This window comes from Microtus pennsylvanicus, chromosome 8 (genome assembly GCF_037038515.1).
Source record: "Microtus pennsylvanicus isolate mMicPen1 chromosome 8, mMicPen1.hap1, whole genome shotgun sequence".
Taxonomy (NCBI): Eukaryota; Metazoa; Chordata; class Mammalia; order Rodentia; family Cricetidae; genus Microtus; species Microtus pennsylvanicus.
The window spans coordinates 32508729-32531618 of NC_134586.1; the positions used below are offsets into that span (position 1 = coordinate 32508729).

General features: G+C 44.8%; 1 protein-coding gene across 5 annotated transcripts in view; it reads right to left on the minus strand.

The window, feature by feature from the left end:
- Positions 1–22890, minus strand: part of Atg7 (autophagy related 7) — a 215459-nt gene that overhangs the window by 69622 nt on the left and 122947 nt on the right. The window lies entirely within an intron of this gene.

Genomic DNA, 22890 nt, shown 5'->3' on the forward strand with positions numbered 1-22890 from the left:
ACTGCTGGTGAGTTTAGTGCCTTGGAGTTGAGCAACCATCACCACTATCCGATTCACACCATTTTTTATCCCCCGAGTAAGCCAGGACACATCACAGCCACTTTGTCTCAGCCAACCACTCCTCTCGGACTTCCTGGTCACGGCTCCTCTCTTTCGTGTCTCTGGGACTTGCTGCCTCTACCTGTTCAGTTTCTAAAGCAGCAGCTACTACACTTCCCAGGGGTCGCCATGCTTCCCAGGGGACGTCATGCTTCTCAGGGGTCACCGCCATGCTTTGCAGGGGCACTGGTTCTCATGAGGTTCTCAGTCACGGAAGGGAGCTGACTCCGGGGCCTGCCTGCAGTGTCCGAAACACAACTGCTGTGTGGTGTGCGCGACTCCCAGATCTTCTCCCTGGACACGAGCCCTGAGCCTCACTCATATGAGCTGGCAGAGGCCTTTTGTCCCAGTGGCACCCATGGTGAAATCCGTCAGCTGACATCAGTCACCACCAAGCTCCACTGGGCACATGCTGATGGGGGTGGCGATCTTCCTTCCTCAGCCAGTATTGGGACTGACCTACCCACTGCAAGTCCCCCAGCTTGGTAACTATGCAGATGTTCTGGGTTGTTTTAAATGTACTTCCTATCCCATTCTTTCTAGGTCTCCAGCAACATGTCAACTGTTGTCCTGGGCCACACTGATACCAATATCCAAGGAGGGCAGTCAAGGTGTCTCTGCCACTGAAAATAAGGTCAGGCTTGGGCAGTGGAATCGGTGAGAACCAAGACACCCAGAAGAACGGGGGCACTCTGTGAATCATTTACTGAAAGACACTGGAGGGACAGCAATGCCAGAGACTGGGAATTTCCAACTTTAGTCAAAGTGACAAAGGGAGATTCAGTCTTAATTCAGAAAGTCAGAGCCAACATAACTCCAGAAGGAGCTTGGAGAAGAGGGAACTGGCTGAGCTGGCTCAGTGATTAGACGCACTGGCCGAAGCCGTGTTTGCAACTACACTGCACCGCCACTCTAATGCCGGTGCCACCTCTCGCTTGCCGAGACCCAGTAGGAGAAGTTGGATAAGTAAGGAGGTGCCTAAACCACGGCTCATACAAAACAGACTGCCCACAAATCCTCCAGTGATCAAGCACCTAGAAAACAATTGGCCACAAAAGCTACTAGCGAGAGTGCCCTCTACTGGAGGGGTGAAGAAACCTCCGGTACTGTGGCACCCTGTGAAATCAGACGCTATCAGAAGTCCATGTAACTTCCGAGTTGCAAGCTCCCCTCTTCCAGCATCTGGTGGGAGAACTTGCTCAGGACTTCAAAGCAGATCCATGCTTGCAGAGCGCAGCTATGGTGCTCTGCATGCAGGCGAAGCCTACCCGGTTGGCCCTTTTGAAGGTACTAACCTGCGCGCTATCCATGCCAGACGTATAACAATCAAGCCACAGGGTATCCAGTTAGCTTATCACACATGCACTGTGAGGGGAAACATTTCGTTCTCAAAAATTTTCTTCTTCTAGTTATCAGTAGTTCTGAACGTTAGATAATTTTTCCATAGGGACAAAAGATACCAAACTATACGATTGTAAGTAGAAAAATAGGGGACAGTAGTCAGGTATTGGCAGTACTTTCGTCTGTGTGTGAATTTTTAACATAAATGCAAGATGTAGAAAGCATTAACACAAGTCAAAATGCTTCAGAGCACATATTTCACCTTTATAACAACTGTAAATAAACCTATTAAAATTTTCTGGACAATGCTAGCATTTTGGTTTTTAAAAAATAAAAATGCTTGGCAACTAAACAGCTTTTGAAGCATTTTTATCATACAACAGATTCCATCCATTCAGGATACTTTTCTTAGTTGTTCTACAAGCAAGCACAGGTCTGCAATGTGCCTGAGTTCAGTGTAGTTCCTGTAAGTTTGTTATTAAGATACATGAAAAATCCAAAGTATATTTTATTATGCATATATTAAGATATAAAATATATTCCACTAATTATATATAAAATATAAAATGTTTAATATGCATATATTAAAATATTAAAAACTCATTGTTATATATATTAAAATGTATATGATTAATATATATTTTAAAATATATATGAGCACTAGCTGCTCATCTAGAGGACCCGGGCTTGAGTCCTAGCACCCACAAATTGGTTAACAATGTATGCAACTCCAGTTCCAGGGGATTAGATGCCCTCTTCTGGACTCTGTGGGAACCAGATAGGCATGTAGGGCATAAGACATACATGCAGGCAAAATCTCATATATACAAAAATAATCATTACAAAATGGGAGGTCTCTGTTAGCATTGAGAATTGAGCAGGACGGTCTGAAAAGACCTCCATAGAAGTGAGTTGTTGTAGCTCTATGAGGTGAACGCCAGGCCGTCCAGTTACTAGCTGTCTCGCCATGTGTGTGGAGCAGTAGGAGGACTACCCCCAGCCTAGTCACAGCTCTCCCCTGTGAGATTGGTTTGTGGGCATCAGTCCTCAGGAGGCTTCAAAAGCTAGGAATCATGGGACATGACAGTAACCACAAAAAAGCAAGTCTAAGACCAGAAACACTGTGGCCTGCCAGTCAGAAAAGGCAGGCCTGTCTAATATGTAGGAAAGGCAATTCAGAAGGGGAAGGATCACGGGCTTCCTGGCTCTGACATTCACCAGCTCTTTGTGGTAACTTAAGTGGGCACCTTATACCTCAGTTTCCTCATCTTGGAAATGAACTGTGAATACTGAAACAACCCAAATACACACCTAGTATAATGCGTGGGAACAGGGCAAGCTCTCGGGTTGGCCATTACAGCCTTGCCATCTAGACGGGGAATAGACTATGCCGTCTGGTACGCAAGTCCCCAGAGGCTCACAGCCAGGCAAAGCCAGGGGCTGCATACATGCTGCTGTGCGCACAGCCACCACAGGGCAGCCCGGGCAATGCTCTGACACAGCAAAATGCACACAGGGTCTCAGAAGCTAAGGTCTTGCCTGGAGGCCACTGCACAGGGTTCTGAGGGTGGCTAATGAAGGGGGGACAGGGCCCTCCGTCCCCCACAAACCAACATCTAATTGTGAGGAGGAGATGGGCAAACCACACAGCCGCTGCACCGAGGCTGGCCAGCCACTCAGTGCTTCATTAAGTTTTTGTTTTTAATTAGTGGGAGAGTCGTAACCAAAAGAGTGGGCAGGAAACACTAACCAGGATCATGCCCTTCTAAGGTGCATGACAGCTTGCTAGTGTTCTATTAAAATTGACAGCCTCAGGGCTGGAGAGATTGCTCAGTGGCTAAGGATCCCAAAGGACCTGGGTTCAAATCCCAGCACCCGCATGGCAGGTAATAGCTGTCTGTAGCTCCAAGATCTCTCACTCACACAGACTTACCTGCAGGCAAAGCACCAATGCACATAAAAATAAAAGTAAATAAATTAAAAATAAACAAATCAGCTGCATTACACCCCTTTTCCCTCCCTTTCAGCACCTCGCATTCTCACTCCCTTCAAGGTAGAGTTTCCTCCCTCATCCCCACATAGCCGTCAGCTCACTGCAGGGTCTACCAGGCTCTTCTCATACAAAGCATTTCAGGGCTTCCCTTATTTGTCTCTAATACCACCTCCTTCCCAGGGATGGCAGACTGGTATCTGTCGGTCACAGGGCACAAGGCAGGCTCCCAACAGCCCCTGACTGTTCATGCTATGGTTGCCCTTCACCCCTGACCCCAGCAACAAGCCCTTTTTGAACTGTAGTTTCAGGCTTCCTTGGGGTTCCACGGGGTCTGTTTGCTACATTTAATGTTTATTCTGCTGATGTAAAAATGCAAGGAAGGAGAGAGGGACTCCTGGGTCTTGTCATGCAGGGAAGGGGACACCAGGAAGCGCCAGCATACTGACACCAGTTCAGGTTTACGGACTTCTCCATGGCTCCAAGAAACTCCTGCACCTTCAGGCCGGAGAACAGCTAGGTGTTTACAGAAATCTCCATCTGGTAGCAATCTGTTCAGCAGCAAAGCTTCTCCCGCCTCCTCTTACACCAAATACTCCACAGGGGCCACAAACCCCACCCTCTTCATTTGTGTGAGGTCCAGTTTGTCACTCGTCATTTTTTTTCGCTGGCATGGAAGCAGAGACACCGTTCTCACCCACTGCCATTTGAGCAGAGATGAGGCCACACACTGACCTTGCCTTGGGCTCCCTTGCTCTAAAGTCCACACTGGAGCAACAGAGGGCAGGGTGTTGCCCAAGCCGCTGTCAAGACCTGCATAGGAGTCTCAGTCCAGAGTACTTCCAAGACTGTGGAGGCACTGTGCTAGAACCCCAGGGCAAGTTCTTTATTTTAGGGGTGAGGAGTCTTCAAACAAGTTCTTTGAGATAGTAGCTGAATGAAGAGCTTGGTTTTGGTGGCTGTGGTTAGAGGACAAGATGGGGGTAAATACAGAGAGTGAAGTCCAGCTTGAAGGCGGGTGCGCCTTTAATCCCAGGTCTCGGAAGGCAGAGGCAGGCATATCTCTGAGTCAGAGGCTAGCCTGATCTACACAGAGAAACTCTGTCTAGACAGAGTACATGGATCAGTGACAGACTTCCGGCAGGTGTGCCTCGCACCCACACCAGGACCCCCTTTGTCCCATCGCTAACTTCACTCAAGCAGTTAGGAGGGAGGCAGTCAATCACTATTCCACCTCCTCCTTACAGTCCAAGCAGACCACAGAGCAGGCTTCCTTGCCTCTGGCAAGGTCTAGAGAAGTCATGTGACTAAAGTCTGACTAATGAGAGTCTTTATTAAGAGTTATTGAAAAAGATGTCTCTGTAAGTTTGAGGGCCAGCCTGGTCTACAAAGTGAGTTCCAGAACAGCCAGAGCTGTTATACCGAGAAACCCTGTCTTGAAAAAGTAAAAAGAAAAAAAGAAAGAGAGAGAAGGAAGAAAGAGAAAGAAAATGTTATTACAGAAAAAAAAATGGTATTTTAGACTTGTCTAAGCCCATGTTTCTTGCTACTTGGAAACAAGAACTCACTGACAGAATAAAGATCAACAACAATGAGAACAGAGACAAGCCATAAAGACAAAGATGGCCTGGATGAGTGAGATGCCCCCAGTCCCTGATTCCATGAGGAAGTAAACTACCTTTGGGGAGGGGTATAAAGAGTGAAAATTTATTTGGTGAATGTTGAGGGCAATCAATCATCATTTAAAAGACCAGATGGAAAAAAGTGTCCTGCTAAGGACCTAGGAGGCCTCTCGGGCCTCACAGAAATCTCGGGATATGGGAATGCCCTCAGCCAGTCAGGGCCACAGGGAAGAACTCTGCACGGTTAACACGCGGGCTGTTGTCCTCACGCCCTGACACCAGCGTCTCCACATCTGTCAGTTCCAGCATGAAAAGGGTGTGATGAACCTCAGCCTCAGGATGGTGCCATTCTCCTTCTTGTCCAACCCCCAAAGCTTTTACCATAATCCCATGGCTTCTCAGGTCCCTGCTCTTGCCCATACTCATGGGCAGAAGTGCTCAGAATCGAGCACCCTGCTCAGGGTTCTCCAGGACCATCACCAGACCATAGGTCTCTGAGGGAGATGAACTCACCCCTGACCCGCTGAAGCAGGCTGGTGCAGGTGTGTTCTGAGCACTGTTAGCTTTCAGAGTGCCTTTCCGACAATGCTGGTGGGCACGTGACCGGAGAAGAGTTGGGACTCTGACCAAGGAACACGGCTCATCTGGGGTTAGAATGCCATCAGCAGGCCCCATTATATTTTTCAAGTGAATAACTAGGTCATGCTACTGTGCTTTCTTAACACGGTAGAACATGCCAGAAACCTCAGAGTTGAAACAGAGGGACAAGCCATTAGGAAGAGGAATCCAAACAAGCACAAATGTAAGTTGCTAACCCCACTGGCAATCAGTACAGTGGAAATCAAAGCCTAATGAGATAATACTGTACGTCTAACAGATTGGGGACAATTTCACAATATAATGTGCCAAGAATTCGGCAAGGACATGGAATTACAGAAGCTTCAACTGGCCCAAATGCTGCTGGAAGGCAGTCTGCCATGATCAGATGAAGTTGAAGACATTTTCTGACTCAATTCCTGATCCCAGGTGAACAGTGCACAGCTCAGGGAAGGTGGTGTCTACCCATAAGGGAGTAAAACCTGGGTTTGCACAGGTGGGAAAATAAAGCACAGACATGATCATTGTTGGTAGCCCTACAAAAGCTAACTCTATCCAACATTCTTTATTAGCAATTTAAACTCTAGAATCGTAGAATTCCATTTTCTCCGCGGGAGGGATGACAAGGAGAAACCTCAAGCCACACTGGCACAGAGAAGAGCAGTACAGGGCCCAGCAGAGATTCAGTCAGCATCATGGCCCCCACCAGACGTACACAGGAGGAGCTTTCCAACTAGGGAATGCTACATGGCAAGAGGAGTGAGCAAACTCCAGCCACAAGCACAGACCAGATGTGGCACAAATCCATCCATGAAGGTACAAGACAGAACTGCATTGTTTAGGGATGGATGTGTCCCCAGTCTGAGGATGGAAAAGCAGAGTGTGTGGAGCCGCCACCAGGGCTGCAGTGAGCAGCACATGAGCTGGGAAGGGAAGGGTCACATCGCACTTCATTCACGAAGCCGTGGAGAACATGGTATGTTTTTTCTGCATGTGCTGTGGATCACTTTAAAATATTAAAATAGAAAAGACAAGCGGAAGGGGATTTCCTTGATCTTTGTCATTTAGTGTTCAGAAAGCAGTTTGGGCATCAAATTCTCCCCCGTCAGAGAGGCGTGTGGTGCTCTCAGAAGCCGGTGCACCTACCCCCCCCCCCTCAGAACTCATTTCTCAAAGGAGGTGAAGGCTCCTGTTAGAAAGCTCAGCAGGGGTCCGGGGCTGATCTCACTGGGAAGTAAACAGGCTGAGACAAGATGAATGAACTGAAAAAAGTTGGGGACTGTTGCGGGAGGTCCTCCCACTCCTCCAGCCTATCGCCGCTGAGATACCAGCCCCTTGGGGCGTGGTCTCTCTCCCTTTAAAAAAGCGGCCACTTCCCTCTCCTCTCTCTCTTCACTTCCTGCTCCGCCGGTGACTTGACTTCCTTCCTGGTTACGCAGAGGGCTGAAAGTGATCTGTAAGTTTTTCCCCCTTTAAATAAATATCACCCTAATAATCATAATCCCAAATTGGCATTGTTTGTGACTTACGCCTTCATTTGGCGCCCAACGTTTGGTTTTAGAACCTCTCCCGGCTCGCAGCCGCGAGTTCGGCTTGGCGGCCGGAAGTTCGGCTTGGCGGCCGCAAGTTCGGCTTGGCGGGCGCTTGTTCAGCTTGGCGGGAGCAGTTGCTTCCTCAGCCGCTGCCTGTGGATTTAAACTCCACAGGCCCGCGAAGTCTCTGCCCGCGTGATTTGCTCTTTTCTGAGTCGTTTTCAAATCTCCCTTGCAAGCACAGCTCTTAAGTGGCACGAACCAGAGCACGCGGTTGCTGAAAGCTGCAACCCCTCAGGGTGACTCTGTCACGTGGAGGCATAAGCGGCTTCCAGGTTGCTCTTCCCTACCCCTGGATTCTGGTTTCTGGTTCCATCTCTGGAATTGATTTAATTACATTTACTTTGTTGAGCAATTTACATTTTCCAGTTTTTAACAAATACTAGGCGGACTCTGAAACAGGACCGTGTTTTCGTCGAGACTTGGCAACAGCGCCACCTGCTGGATAATAGGTAATATGGCAGTTCTCGTTTCCAACGCGAATTTTACTGTTCTGGTTACCAATACAATGGGTTATATCATGCAAGGTTTATATGACTATGGGGATAACTTAATTTACTGGTTACTAGGTTTCAGTATTTTTTTGCATATTCTATCATTTAGGAAGATCATGGCACTCCTAAGAACCATACAATCTTTACTAGAAACTCATGCAGGTCAGGAGATTAAGGATTCAAAAGAGACAATAATAAAAAGACTTGAAATGATTGAAGAAATGATTGGAGCTGGTGAACAGAGTAATAAGGCACAAGGACAGAATACAATGCCAACACCAGCTATTAGAACTGGCTTACCAAAGGTTTTAGCAGCATACCCTATACTTAATTCTGACAAAGCGTCAACTTCTAAAGGCTCAAAGGGAGTCAGAGAAGCTAGATGGACGCCAATAGCAATGAATGATCTAAAAGAAATTAAGCAAGCTATTGTTAATTTTGGCTTGCACTCTGCATACGTAAAGGAAATGATAAGGACTTGGGCTTCTAATGCTAGAGCTACCCCCCATGATTTCCATCAGTTAGTGTCTGCAGTTTTAGATAATGGACCTTCCTTGATGTTTGGAATTTATTTCAGAGAAGAATCCAAACATATGGAACAGCAAGGAAGAGCAAAAGGTATTGAGGTTTCCCAAGATCAAATTCTTGGTGCAGGAGAATATGCTGATCCACAGGTCCAAGCTCTTTATGATGATGAAGTACTGTGTCTATGTCACCAAGCAGCTTTAAATGCTTGGAATAGGATACAAGATCCAGCAAAAAGGGTTGAATCATATACCAGAATTAGGCAGGGACAGAGAGAACCCTTTATTGACTTTTTGCAAAGATTAATTAAGGCTCTGGACATAGGGGTAACAGACCCAGAAGCTAGACGAATACTTCTTGAATCTCTAGCTTTTGAGAATGCAAACATAGAATGCAAAAAGATAATTGGGCCTTTAAAGTCTAGATCAGCACCTATGGATGAATGGATTCAGCATACGATGAATGTTGAGACGTTTAGCTATAACGATGAATCTTGGGTAGGAGAAGCGATTTCCACAGCAATGAGGAGACATCAAACTGCCAGGTGTTTTAATTGTGGTAAATTAGGACATCTGAAAAGGGATTGCAGGCACAGAATTTCTAGGAATATTATCTCCTCTGGGAATGACAAAGATAGGAGACCTAGGCCTTCAGGTATATGTAGGAGATGCGGTAAAGGCCGACATTGGTCCAATGAATGCAGGTCAACAACAGACAAACAAGGCAACCCGATACCGTCGGGAAACTCCTTGAGGGGCCTCTCGCAGGCCCCCAAGCCAACAGTGGCCCAGTCATTCCCAGTCACAGTGGAGAACGTGCCTCACCAAGAAAATTAAAAGCTCCAATTTCTGCTGTAAAAAGTAATACTGGTCTAAATGATGAAATCCATGTGGAGGATGAGTCAAAAAACCCAGTTGGACAGAGTAAACGTATATTTTGGCAGACTTCTATTAATGATCAAAGACCAAAGCTAAGAGTCTGTATAAATGGCACTTTTATTGAAGGCTTATTAGACACAGGTGCAGATGTAAGTATCATTACCCCAGAATCTTGGCATCCGAATTGGCCTCTTCAAGAGGTAGATGTTCAGTTCCTGGGAATTGGAACCCTATCTCGTGTAAAACAAAGCACAAGATGGGTTGAATGCATAGGGCCCGAAGGGCAAATAGGAAGACTAAGGCCATATATAGCCAATATTGCCATAAATTTATGGGGCCGTGACCTGCTACAGCAATGGAATACCCAGATTAACATTCCTGTAGTTCCAGGAACTCATAATTCTGGGAAGTATATGATGAGGTATTATGGAAAAAGGTCACTAGCCATTCAGGCTGTACAAGAACATACAGCAAATACCAAACCTTTAGAGGTACCAACAGCCCTACCTTTAAAATGGCTAACTGAGAAGCCAATATGGATCAAACAGTGGCCTCTAGCTGAAGATAAACTACAGGCATTGGAACAGCTGGTGCAGGAGCAACTAGATGCTCACCACATTGAAGAATCAACCAGCCCTTGGAATTCTCCTGTGTTTGTTGTAAAAAAGAAATCTGGTAAATGGAGAATGGTGACAGATCTAAGAGCTGTCAACAAAGTAATTCAACCTATGGGCCCACTACAGTCTGGAATTCCTTTGCCTTCTCTGTTACCAAAAGGATGGCCTCTTATAGTTATTGATTTGAAAGATTGTTTTTTCACTATACCGTTACAAGAAAAGGATAGAGAAAAATTTGCCTTTACAGTGCCTACTTATAATAATTCTCAGCCCAATAGGAGATATCAATGGACTGTCCTCCCACAGGGTATGCTCAATAGTCCTACACTGTGCCAATATTTTGTGAGTAAGCCATTGGAAATAATTCGTAAACAATTCCCCAAGTCCATTATTTATCATTACATGGATGACATCTTGTTATCTGATTCAAATAAAGATACTTTAGAAAGGATGTTTGAAGAAGTAAAGAAAGTCTTGCCTAGGTGGGGATTACAAATTGCCCCTGAAAAGATTCAAAGAGGAAACTCTATTAATTACCTAGGTTACAGAATAGGGTTAGAGAAAATTAAAACGCAAAAGGCACAAATTAGGAGAGACCGCTTAAAGACTCTTAATGACTTCCAAAGATTGTTAGGAGACATTTCCAGTCTACGACCAGCTGTTGGGATAACACCTGATCTAATAGTTCATTTAAACAAAACCTTAGATGGTGATAAAGATTTGAATAGTCCAAGAGAACTGACAGCTGAAGCAGAAAAGGAACTGACAATGATTGAGGAAAAATTACAGGAGGCACATGTGGATAGGGTGAACCCAAATCTTAGCTGCATCCTAGTCATATTGCCTTCCAGAATTTCTCCTACAGGGATTCTAATGCAGAGGGAAGATATTATTTTAGAGTGGATATTTATACCTAATAAACCAAGTAAAAAATTAAAAACTTATGTGGAAAAAGTCTCTGAATTAATTATAAAAGGTAAGCTGAGACTTCGTCAACTAGCAGGTATAGACCCAGCAGAAATTATAGTGCCTTTTACTACTGAAGAAATAAAAAAGTTATGGGAAGACAATGAACCGTGGCAAAGAGCTTGTGCTAATTTTTTGGGAGAAATTAATAGCAACTATCCCAAAAGTGGTAGACTTAACCTCATAAAAAGAACTTCTTGGATTCTTCCTAGAATTGTACGTGATGCTCCAATAACTGGAGCCCGTACGTTCTATACTGATGCAAATAAATCAGGGAAAGCAGGTTACAAGTCAGATGAATTGAGTAAGGTGGAACAAAGCCCTTATAATTCTGTCCAGAAGGCAGAATTATATGCCATTCTTATGGTGTTAAGGGATTTTAAAGAACCTCTTAATATAGTTACAGATTCACAATATGCAGAAAGAGTTATCTTGCATATTGAAACCGCTGAATTTATACCAGATGACACAGAGTTGACTTCATTGTTTATCCAGGTACAAGACATAATCAGGAACAGGCTTTGTCCGATGTACATAACACACATCCGTTCCCATACAGGTCTGCCTGGTCCTCTAGCCCAAGGCAATGCTGAGATTGATCAATTATTGATTGGAAGTGTGTTGCAGGCCTCAGAATTTCATAAGAAGCATCATGTCAATAGTAAAGGCCTAAAGAAAGAATTTTCCATTACTTGGCAACAAGCTAAGGACATTATAAAGAGATGTCCTACTTGTTCTTTCTATAATCAAACACCGTTGCCTGCAGGGAGTAACCCAAAGGGCACTAAGAGAAATGAAATCTGGCAGATGGATGTGTTCCACTTTATGGAATTTGGTAAATTAAAATATGTACACCACACCATAGACACGTATTCAGGTTTTCAATGGGCTACTGCCCTGAGCTCAGAAAAGGCTGATTCAGTAATCACACATTTATTGGAAGTTATGGCCATCATGGGTATACCTGCACAAATAAAGACAGACAATGGTCCAGCATATGTATCTAAGAAAATGAAATGCTTTTTTGATTAATATAAAACACATTACAGGTATACCAAATAATCCTACAGGTCAGGCAGTTATAGAAAGATCAAATCGTACTATAAAGGATATGCTGAACAAACAGAAAGGGACCGAAAATACCCCCAGAAATAGATTACATAATGCTTTATTAACCTTGAATTTTCTTAACGCTAATGAGAAAGGAACGACAGCAGCAGAGAGACATTGGATAATGGAAAAGTCTGCTGAACTAAATCAACCGATTTATTTCAAAGATGTGCTGACCTCTCAGTGGAAGCCAGGAGATGTGCTACGTTGGGGAAGGGGTTTTGCTCTTGTTTCCACAGGAGAAGAAAAATTGTGGATACCATCAAAATTAATAAAGTTTCGATTTGAAGAAGAGAAACCTCTTGGAAAGGAGAAATGACAACTCATCCACAATGATTATATTCATACAGGTGGTAAGAAAAACATATAGAATGGGGGCAGGGTTCTGTTCTTATCTCCACAGGAAAACACTCATCTTTGAGAAATTCAAGGGACCCTGGATGTTTGGATACTGACAGATGGAAAAATACCTGCCCGATAGGAAATATCAAGAAAACTGAATGGGCTGTGTAAGTAATATTAAACCATATTTCTAAATTTATAAAGCTGGTTTTGAAGTTGGACTCTGGCTCAGTCCCTCTCCAATTCCAAGCCTGTTAGTAAGAGAAAAACCCAGAGTTTCTGGAGTTTCTGTCTCATGTCAAGAGCCATGATGTGGGACAGAAAGAAATATGAGTTTAGAAAACATCTTTGCTTTTCTTCATATCTATCATACTTTTCATTGAATATATCTATCATGTCTTTCATTGAATATATATATATGTCTATATGATTAATGTTTAAGTTTTTCATAATGAACAATGAGTTTTTCCTGAAGTGACATTTGAAGTTTCCAGGAAGAAGATGGGGCCCCATAACAACAACTCCACCTGGTTGATATGACGTCATGATACTGATAGCGCTACAACAAGACCTGCTTTGGGTACCAGCTGCACAAGACAGTTCCAACTTGGTTAGCTGAAATGGTGCACATCTTATACAACATTTTGGCCAGACCTGCACAAAATATTCAGAGACTATTGGCAATTTTAAAAGACATTGATCTTGAAATTTAACCATCATTTTACTTTCACAGGATCCCCCAGAAAGAACGTCGCCCCCATGACAGCTGGAAGTAATTCTAGAGGACGACGTCCCCTCTCCCAGTAAAGTTTGCCCTTGGGTTTAGGGACATCATTTAGGGGTTGATTATAATTAGTATACGATTGAGGGCTGGGGGAGGAATTTTATAAGCTCAGGGATCATTTTGAAAAAAAAAAAAAGAGGGATGATGGGATAATAGATTTGTAATTGTGAGTTACTGTTTTTAGACAAATATATTGGTATAGATTCTTGTATATTGATACAAAGTTAAATTATATTGACTATTGGATGCATGCATGTTTCTACCTTGTTTAAAACATTTTTATGTATTGACATATATTGTATTGTATATATTTACCATATTGCAGTGTACATTTCTACCTCTGATTAAGATACTTATATAATGTTCGTGTATTGGTATATATTTACCCACTGCAATGTATATTTGTACATTGTTTATATTTGGAGGTCATTGTCCTCATTTGTTTCACAGTTGTTTATTGTCTTAGTCTTTAAGTTAGATAGATATTGAGAATTATATAGACTAATAGTCATCTAAGTTTGTCATTTATAATTAGACTAATCAGGTTCTTTAGATATATAGAGATTATACTCAGTATAGATAGATAATCTTCAACTTCTTCAAAGAGCTGTAGAAAATGGCCTTTAATCTAACTCAGAGTTTTGTGGTAGTGAGACACAATTGCTCCTGGCAACACCACTCTATTCCCGAGAGAATGTTGAGCACCAAAGACACTCCACCTGGAGCATTTCTTTTTGGCAGAACTGGCCTTGGGGCAAAGAAATGCCCATACCTCAACCACTGACAAAGATACAGAGCATGCATCAATGGATAAAACAGGGCTGTCTTATCCTGCCAAGACAGGGTAAGATAGTTTTGAAAGTTGCTTGCCTTTGAAAATGGTGTGTCAGTTATGTTAGGCCTTAGCCAAAGTTGGTTGCTTCAACGCTGCTAATGTGACTTTGGGTGATTGCCTAGGTAGCTAGTTGTCTCTGTGATTTGTTGCATGTTTTGGAAGTTGTTTTACTGAACTTCCTAATTACCCAGGTAACATTATTTCCCTTCTCAGATCTTTGATGGGGTTGAAGACTATATAAATGTAGTTACTTTCTCTCATGACTTGGCCAAGTTATTTATTATACAAGACCTAAGCTAGTTAGAATAGCATATTTGTACTTATTGTATATAATTTCATAGTAGGTTTAGAACTCTCTTATTTAAACAGAAGGGGGAGGTGTTGCGGGAGGTCCTCCCACTCCTCCAGCCTATCGCCGCTGAGATACCAGCCCCTTGGGGCGTGGTCTCTCTCCCTTTAAAAAAGCGGCCACTTCCCTCTCCTCTCTCTCTTCACTTCCTGCTCCGCCGGTGACTTGACTTCCTTCCTGGTTACGCAGAGGGCTGAAAGTGATCTGTAAGTTTTTCCCCCTTTAAATAAATATCACCCTAATAATCATAATCCCAAATTGGCATTGTTTGTGACTTACGCCTTCAGGGGACCACACAGCAAGAGAAGGATGGACCATGAGCCTCCATCTCTTCCGGTTCCACAGCCACGACTCAATCAAGTGCAGATGGAAAGACTTAAAACATCCTCTCATTGAACAGAGACAGGATTTTGCTTTGTTTGTTTGAAGCAGGGTCCCACGTAGCCTAGGCTGGCCCTGAGCAGCTGATCCTCTGGCTTTTATCTCCCAAGTGTTGGGACCACAGATGTGCAGTATCCCTGTGCTTGGGAACTGCTTTGTTCTCCGAGACTGAACGTGAAATGGCAATTCTGTCTCAGTCTTCTGCGTGCTGAATCTAGATACCTGGCGAGACTTTTTCGTTTTATTATTCCTTAAGCGATACACCGTGATAAGGATACATTGCTGGCTTCATTGAGGGGTCGTGAGTGATGGACAGACGATTTTAGGCATAGGAAAGGACATGCGCAGGATTCATGCAAATGCTCTTCCACTTTATTGAGGGGCTGGCACATCTGCAGATTGTGCATTCAGTGGCCTTGATGATGAAGGGAACATCTGTGGGACTCTGCAGAGGAAAAGCTGCACCAGCTAGTGACCTCCGAGGAGCCAGTAAGAATGTCCCATTATCAGTCATGAACTGACCAAGCAGTTGCTACTCTTTAGTATTAAGAAGTTATTTTGTTTGTTTTTACACACAGTTCTTTTACATATTTTACATACACTGTTGCTAATCTAACACTCAAAAAACTCACTTAATACAAATTCTGGGATGGTTAATGCTTGTTTAAAATTCAAAGGTCTTTGGCATGGATATTAAGAATCACTTTTAGTTAAAAAAATAATTGAGCTGGGTGATTGCACACTTTTAATCCCAGCACTTGGGAGGCAGAGACAGGCAGATCTGTGAGTTTGAGGCCAGCCTGGTCTACAGAGCGAGATCCAAAACAGCCTGGGATATGCAGAAAAATCCACTCTCAAAAACAAAAACAAAAAACGGAGAAAAAGTTTCCATTTGGTTCACTTGTACTTAGCTTACATTAACTAAATTTGTATCATCATTTAAGGTTTTCATTTTTAAGTTTTCAAATTACTCTCTCTCTCTCCTGTGTGTGTGTGTATTCAGGCACTTGGTGCTACAGTACATGCGTGGGAGCAGAGGACACCTTTGGGGAGTTCCTTATTTCCACCTGTTTTTGAGGCCGACCCCTCCCCCCCATTGCTGCTGCTGTGTTCTCCAGGTTAGTGTTCCATAAGATTCTGGGCAATTCTGTGGTCTCCATCCTCCATCTTGCTGTAGGAATGACAGCACAGATTTATGCTCCCAGATCTAAGCTGAGTCTTGGAGATCAAACTCCAGTCGATAGGCTTGCATGACAAGCATGTTTTCCTCCTAAGCCATCTCATTGGCTCCTTGTCTTCTAAAGATTTTTAAAATGTGCCAGCACCTTTGTAGCTAGGGGTATCTCAGATCCCAGGTGAACTCAGGCAAGAGGAAGTGATATACATAGTGGCAGGCCAGGAGAAAGTCCCACCTCTACCCCCAGCATGCAGATCCCAGGCCTTCTCTGGACTGGCCTATCCTAGATCCTCAAGCCTACATTACTAGGGCTGCAGTAGGCCCTGCTATCATGGAGTGAAATCTAATCCCACAGGTCACCGGGGAGGGAGTGGAAGGGAGGGCGAGGGAAAGCGTGTCAACAAGGATCCGGGCACAGAAACACAAACTAGCTTGGTTCTGAACTGGCGCTTTCACACGTCAATGCTCTCAGCGCAGCTGACTGAAGTAACATGAGCGTTTATGTGCGCAATCTTTTATGAACATGAACTATTTTGAAAACTCTTTTACGGAGCCAAGTTTCTTTCCTTTTAATAAAATGCCAAGCAGAATTAGGTGGGGTCTCTTCCAAGGAGGCTTAAGGTAGGATAAACGCAAACACCTTAAGTTAGCAATTAAAACAAAACAAGGGTTGCTAGTCAGGCTCAGTGGCAGAACGCGTGCTCAGCAGGTGTGAGGCCCTGGGTTCCACGCCCAGCACACAGACAACAGAAACCTATTACCTAGTTCTAGCTTTTTTTTTTCAATCACACAGTTGTTAGGTAGTGATGGCACACACCTTTAATCCCAGTACTGGGGAGGCAGAGACAGGTGGATCGCTGTGAGTTCGAGGCCAGCCTGGTCTAGAGCAAGTTCCAGGATAGGCTTCAAAGCTATAGAGAAACCCTGTCTTGAAAAAACAACCAACAACAACAGCAAAAACCAAAACAAGACAAAAAAAAAAAAAACAAACCCCAAAACAAAACAAAAACACCCACACAGCTTTGTAACCACAAATGGTGATCAGCCCTTAATTTCCCCTCCAGTTGAGGGAAGACAGAAGCCCAGATAGAAAGCTCCTCAGACTGCTCTTCTCAGGGCGATGAGTCATGAGTTTAACAGTGAAGAAAACCTCTCAGGGACCCTCGGATTTTAGTAGAGGCCAGCGGGAGAGTAAGAAGGCACGGTGACGTGGCAGATGCTGCAGCACAGACAGCCCACCAGAGGGTCGGCGGTGAGAGACCAGTAAAGCGCTCTACTGCCTGTGGAAACTTCTAGGCTTAGTATGGAAGCATAGACTCCCTGTAAGTTAGATCCATTTCGGCATCCAGCTTGCAGTATCCTCTCTGCTCTCAGCCTGCAAGGCGTACTGTAAAACCTAACTATGTGCAGGGAGGCTTCACACGGCGAAGTTCAATAGCATGCAATCAGCAAATCTGCTCACCCCTCTGTCCCTCTGCAGCCTCATCTCTAAAATGGGTACCTCTTCCTCACAAGATGGCTGCAGGTATGCAGGAGAGTAGTATTAGCTACTATCTTCCTCTCACAGGCCTTGGGGCTTTTCTGCCACAGGCACACATGGAATCCCTGCTGTTTTCCTCTCCTATACCTGAGTTCCAGTCTCTAAGAACCAATGCTTGCTCTTTCCTGGAGCCTCCTCTCGCATTAGTCCCTCCTGAGATCCCACAGAAACAAAAGAACCACGTGCCAGACTGTGCCCTTGGCCACAAGACCCGTCACGCTCACGTCTTCTCTCCCCCAGCACACAGCACAGCCCCTGGTACCTCTTTGCTTCTATAGCACCGGGAGCCTGGCAAGGCTGATAAACACTAGTTGAAGGTGTCAATGATATTGGACTAAAGGGCACACACACCTTCGGAGCTATCCCTGCCATCCCGGAGCCCCACAGCCAACTGAGAGGGTTCAGAACTGTAATCTCAGAGCTATGAATCCATTTAATTTTACAGTCTTGAAATATGGAATCCCCCCAAATTCAACACAAGGCAGCTGTTTTGCTTGCAAATGAGAAGGGTCAGCTGTGAAAATACAGCCCCTAGAAAAACAAGGACAGGACAGGCTGTAAGGACACCTCTAGGGGCCCTCCACTGCTGAGTCAGGAAGCCAGGGTCAGCTATGCCTGACCCATGGGCTACCTAGCCCCACAATTTCACTGTTTCCACCTTCTGGCTCACAGACTCCATCTTGAACCCCCCCCCCCCCCGATCAACTCAAAATGCATCCATTTAGCTTAGTGCTTTCATGATTTGAAGACATATACAACTGTCAATCAAAGCTGAGGACCAGTCAAGGCAAACCCAGATTTAATTCCTCTCTGACATGACTAACTCAGGTTTAAAAATATTTTCTAGGTTAATGTAATATCTTGACGTCTTTATGGTTTTATGTCTCTTGGACTTGACTCTCATGGTTTAGGGAGGACCAGAGTCTCACGATTTAAGGAGGATTCTATTTCCATGGTTTAAGGAGGACTAGAGGACTGTGTCAGTGTTCAGCTCTGTCTTGCCTGCCTGTAGCATGTGACTCCCCCTTTCTCTCTCCCATGGCCTCCAAATAGATTGCACCACCCAGCCTCCTCTCTGGAAGGTAGGATTCCACCCAGACTTTGCTGTCTGTTCTTTAATAGGACCATCCCTAGTGCCCACATATATAAACATCTCAAATCTCTGCAGATAACTCCGACAGCAAATAAACGGGACAGGGACACACTTTATACAGCGGGTTCTCAATGAGATGCTGCCAAGCTGGATTTCAAAAGGCAGGCTCCAGCTTCCAAGCTAAGCAGCACATGGCTCTGCCTGCAGTTTCTGCCTCTCCTCCCCTCACTCAGGAGAGAGGCCAAAGCTGATCTTGAAGGATTGCTTCATAAGGAAAAATCAGGGCAGGCACCATCCCAGGACCGGCCAGGGGAGAAGGGCTAGCAGGGGACTCTGGGAAGACAGAGCTAGGTGCACGAACAGGCTCGTCAGTTCCCACAGTGAGCCCTCTGCACTGCACACAGGTCTGAGTGCTGACACGGGGCTTCCCACGGCTTCCACTGGCCTCCAAGCGCATATTTGTCATCAGAGGCTCTTGATGAAGCTGTACACAAATATCTGACTGTTGTTAAATACAAAACAAAACAAAAAACTACTCCACAGAAACCAAATCAAAACCAGCTGTGAGGGCGAGGGGCCAAAAACTGGGGGTAAGCGCAGAGGCGGGCAGAGACACTTGTTAGCGGCGTGGCTGACTGAGCAGCAGAGGAAGAAGTCACCGCATGACTGCCATGCTCCTCCGGTGACTTTGCTGTGAAGACAACAGACATTCCACCTTCTAGAATTCTGTAGCCAGGGAGGCAGAGCTTGAATCTCAGCTCTGGATGTATCTGCCAGCTTGCAAGGGACTGTGCGGTTGTGTTAACAGTTAGTGCTCAACTTCCTTTCCCTATTATCACTAATTAATTCCCCAAATATGCAGAAAGCATGTGGTTTCACCAAAACGTGAAGACACAAATGCCATGAGCACAGTGCTAAGAACAGGATGACGATGACATCAACCACGGTGCACTAGCCAGTGTTGCCAAGAGGCCTGAGTGAGGGGCAGATGGTCTCAGGCGAATCCTGGAGGCAGGAGAATGGCTAGCTTCTGGCTATGGGATCTGGGAATCCCAATCTCCCGAGGATGGACCAACACAGCTTGTTTCATCAGCCCTCTTAAGAGTCATCCTTTTCTCTTTAGTTCGATGGAGTGGAAAAATATATCTTGGCGCTTCTCAGAGCACGATGCTGAACCCACAGTTGGAATAAAATAAAAACATGGAAACTGATATTTTGTCCCAGGATGAGAAATAACCCTGGAGGCAAACTTGAGCCAGTTTCATAAAACGAGGCTAACACATTTGCATGTTTGAGTCAGAATGAGACTTTCCTTAAGAAATCCAATTAAAGCAACACTCGGGGAACTCCTCAGCAGATCTGTGACTGCAACACCCTGTGGTTCATCAGCTGGCAACTTCCGTTTCCTCAGGTTGCAAAGAGGCCAGATGAAGGACCAGGGAGGGAGTCAAGGCCGGTCTCTGAGAGCCAGCACTCTCAGGAAGTTGGGCCTTGAAGGTAAAGTGTGAAAGCATCCTCCCTGTGGCCAAGTTTTTAGAGCATAGGAAGCTGAATGAGGCCTTTCCACTGTGGGAGCTTCTAACACTCCATGGGCAAAACGAAAACATCATTTGACAGCTGGATGGGATTTAAAGATGTGGTGTCTGTTCAAGGTGCCATCTTTACAAGATAAAATACAAGACAAGGCAAATGGCCTTTCCATGGATGCTTCTCATCTTTTAGTGTGAAATAAAATTAACCTTCCATACATATTTCACATTACGAACATTTGGATTGGCACTTGGGTGGCAGAGGCAAGCACGTCTCTGTGAGTTGAGGTCAGCCTGGTCTACATAGTGAGTTCCAGGCCATCCAAGGCTACACAGTGAGAACCTGTATATAAAAACTCCCCGTTCTCTGCCATACTGGTTCACTGGTCCTGTTACTTGACCTTCAAACCCCATCTCTAATGACATCCAGCCACTCTCCCTCATACTGCTACCACCAAGGCATCTTTCTAGGGTGGGCCCCAAGCTCCATCTGCAACCATGCTTCTTAACTCCTCCCCCTCCACTGCCTGTTGCTCTCCATAGCAGGTCAGGCACCAGTGACCTTGATGAACTCACTTTAGTTCATCAGGAAGAAGACAACACAGTGGAAGGAAGGGTGGTGGGCAGCAAAGCTAGGGTTGCCATGGTCAGTCTCGCTGAATTCAGAGGGCCCTGCTTGGCTGTATCTTTATCACTGTGGCCTTTCTGTGAGAACAAGGGGACACGTGGCCTCCAGCAGGTTCAGCTGGGCACTCTTCCTTCTTTAAGGAGCAGTACTGAATGGAGACACAGGTGATAAAATGAACACAGAACTTTCCAGAGAAGAGTGCTGGAAGGGCAGGGAAAGGGGAGTGGCTCCATGATGGGCATGTTTAGCTCTGGGAGTGATGAAAATATGCAAATGGGAGGCAATGATAACACCACTCAGGGAAAGCTAAAAACTACAGAATTATACACTTGAAGAGGGGATGGGTTTTGTGGCTGTCACGTGCTCTGAAAGTCAGGAAGGCCAGGGGCGCTGCATCCTTCCCTTCCAGTCTTTCAACGACCAAAAGCAACTTCTGTTTATAAAGACAGCTTCTCATCCTTCAAACTAAAGGGAATGGTGGCTGTCTCCCCAAAAGGCTTTCCTACATCCTGACTTTGAGGCTCAGGACTAACTGCCTACGTAGAAGCTAAACATTTTTGACAGCACCTCAGCTCACTGCTGACACCTTCACTTTTCACAGTGACACGAGCCCATGAGTGCTACTGTCTCATTACCCCGACCCAGTAACCACCATGGTGCCCGGTGTCAGACCTTCAGAAAAAGTTCAGTAATTTTTAAAAAGTTACACATACACACACCTATACACATATACACACACTTATACATTCACTCATCACACACATACACACAATCACAAATGCACATGGTCCTGAGCTCCAGCATCACAAAAAATTTTAAATTTTTTATAAACAACATATGTAATAAAACAATGCATATTTCTTTAATGGTCTTTTGAAACACCAAGTTCATGAAAAAGTTCATTGAAATGGGAATTATGATCTTCATTAGGGTGCATTAAAATATAGAAATTCATATTTTCATATTGAGCGTCTATAAATTCACCAGAAATAAGTCTAAAAATAAAAACACTGTATTTATATAGCAGATGCTTTTGTTTTTGTTTGCATTTGAGATACGGCTTCATGCAGCCCAGATTGGTCTTGAACTCATTACACAGCTGAGGGTGACTTTGAACTCCTGATCTTCTTTCTTACCCTGGGGCACTGAAGCTTGGACTTCCACAGGTTAGGAAAGTGGTCTACCAGTGAGCTGTATCCCCAGCTACTCTCCGACATCTGTATTTATTCTCCTGCACATGCTCTTTTCAGGTGACACAGTGACTCTTACTGCTATCAGGTTCCCTGGTGAGCGCTATATTTTGCCCTTTTCTTAAAGCTTCTTTCTATTTAGAGCTTTGGTAAGCCAAGGGTTACAGACTCAAGGTCCCAGAAAGGCTGTCAACCAGAGCATGAAATTAACCCAGAACATGGTTGAAGGATGAAGAAATAGCATCTGTCTGTCTCCAGGAAAGGGAACGGAGCCACGTGACAGGCATGACAACTGTGTTTCTATAGACATTCCTAATGTGGTGCTGGCATTGGACCCGAGGCCTTACACGTGCCAGGAAGCCCTGCACCGCTGAGCTGCACCCTCAGCCATTCCACATTTTATGCCTTCAAAGCCTGCATCTGATGCGTCATTTCTATACCAAATGTGCTGTTTGGCTCCCTCTAGTCAAGGAGCACGTGCCTGCAGATGCCAGATCTGATTTTTTAAAGATGTTGGAAATGAGGAAATTGAGACTTCTATGCAAAAGTTGTGATTTTAAAATTCTGGCTTTCTTCAAAATTTCGTACAGGGCAAGCTCCAAAATGCCACAGCTGCAAGCTATATCTGGCTCATAAGCCAACTGGCTTAATATTGCTCACCTAAAATGTTATGGGGTATTTCTAACTTGGTGAAGGGAACTTCTAAAAACTCACTCAGGTTCACAGACAAAGTTCTGTCTTTCCTGCCCACAGCCTATTGCCACCATGGCTGGCAGGAACTTCTTTTCCTCTGGGCCTTAGAGAAGGCTATGACCAACTGAGTCAGTAAAATGCAGACTAACCGGATGTGATCAAGGTTGAGTCAATTACCCTGGCATTTGGTCTAGCTCTAGAGTGAGATACAAGGAAATCTCTGCTACAGCTCTTCTGAGTAGCTCAAGAAGTTAATTCAGTTGGCTGGCAAAGCCCTCTCGCCATCTCATCAGTAAAGTCAGAGCTGCCAAGACCTGCAGGTTCCAGGCCACAGAAGCAACCATCGGCAAAGCCTTCTGAAACCTGCCTGGGACCCCAGTCTTAGTTCTAGGGGACAGTTTCATCTCTCGGAATCCTCCAGAGATGCTATTCACTTCCGGAAGAGGAGGGACTCTCCAGCTTCTAAGTATCAGACACCAGTAAAGGACCACATCTGCTTAACACTCCAGCATCTGAAC